Source organism: Apis dorsata, unplaced genomic scaffold (genome assembly GCF_000469605.1).
Source record: "Apis dorsata unplaced genomic scaffold, Apis dorsata 1.3 scaffold_82, whole genome shotgun sequence".
Taxonomy (NCBI): Eukaryota; Metazoa; Arthropoda; class Insecta; order Hymenoptera; family Apidae; genus Apis; species Apis dorsata.
The window spans coordinates 1,310,985-1,312,606 of NW_006263380.1; the positions used below are offsets into that span (position 1 = coordinate 1,310,985).

The 1,622-nt window shown below is 52.5% G+C and overlaps 1 protein-coding gene across 1 annotated transcript in view; it reads right to left on the bottom strand.

The window, feature by feature from the left end:
- Nucleotides 1-1,622, bottom strand: part of LOC102680839 — a 12,856-nt gene that overhangs the window by 7,839 nt on the left and 3,395 nt on the right. The gene's annotated exons all lie outside the window — the stretch shown is intronic.

Below are 1,622 nucleotides of genomic sequence, written 5' to 3' on the forward strand. Positions count from 1 at the left end.
GTCGTCCAGCATTCGTCGACGAATATATTTTTAAAAAAGAACGGGAAAAGAGATATCGCGCGCGCGTGATCGTCACGGTCAACCGGTGGATTCTTTTTGTGCAAGATAACCGCGCGCGGCTTTGACGAAACAGTTTGAGGGGATATCGATGTTAAAAGGATACCGGCCACATTTTCTCCACTCCGATTACTCGAAAGGCGCGAATTACACGGGGCCGCGTTGGTCCAATCTCCGCCTTACCTGTCGTAGCTTTTAAAAAATAAAGAATCGTAAAGCGTCGTAAAGAATCGTAAAGAATCGTAAAGAATCGTAAGGTGCAATTAACCGTGGACCATTCCCGGGAGAATGAGAGGCTGATTAATGATACTACGGCGTTTACGAGGCGAATAAACGCGTTCGATATAATGGATTCGATCTTCGTCGATCGGCGTGCGATTACAAACACAGTTTTCCTTCCACTCTCCCCAATTTTCGTTTCCAGTCCCCCCGTGACAAAACTCAGTTGATCGGGTCGAATCGTTATCATCTCGCGAGAACGTTTCGCGGGCGAGGAAGATATTTTTGGGCGAAATCGGTCTAATTAACCGACACACCGGTGGCGAGTCGAGGCAAGTCGCAAAAGGTCTTCATTAGGGAAGGATCCGATGGCGAGTTGGCTACCGCGCAACAGTTTAGCTCGAAAGTTAAGCGTTGCGTCTAAGAAGAGCTATCATTAACTCGAGAATAGGGTCTGGTATTAGGATTAGTGGGCGAAACGTTTCGGATAGGGTGTTTCTCGACTATTTAACTCCCCGAGTCCCTGTCCCCTCGGCCACTTCTCGACGGTCGGTGATCGTAGCAACTTCTCTCCACGGCTCCACCTCGGCCACCCGACCACCGGAAAAGCCGATCCCGCGACGCGAGCCTATTATCCACGTTCCGTTCGTCCATCGTTCGATCCACTATCCCTCGACCTCTCGATGATATAACGGATGATAACGAAGAGATCGGATCGTGGGGATTCGTTCGTTACCGGACACTTGATCGCTCTCTCACGTCAATAATCGTGGAATAATATTCTTTTCCGCGCGTTCTCTCTTCTCGTACAGCGCGCACATCACGCAGTAACTGTCTGGCGACTGATCTCGAGCTGCGGGTAAGCAGCGCGGCGGGCAGCCTTCGCTTTTCCGAACAAACTGTCACTCACCTCCGTGTACGTTGCGAACTACGCACCACTCTGGATATTTGCCGCGTGTTAAGAAGGCTGATCGGTAGGCAAACGGGTAGGGCGATTCGCGGATAAATGGACGATCTCCACGCGTCTCCGCGCGATTTTTCACTCCAGGGGTCCTCGGAACCCTCCCCTTCTCGGCCGGCCGGCGAAAACGAGCAGGGCGGAGGCGAGAAAGAGAGAGGGGGAGGGGGGAGGGACCCGATAGACAGAGAAATTTGACCAACGATTCGCCTTAGAAAAACACGGGGGATACGATACGAGGTTGAGCCGAACCGAGCTGAGCTGAACACGAAACTGTGCTGCCGATCTCTCGTGTTCCGTTCTCCTCCTCCTCTCGCTCCACCTCCACCACCACCGGAGTCTCCTTCAGCTCCTCCTTCTACTCGGTACGTTTGGTTCCGCGCCGTTC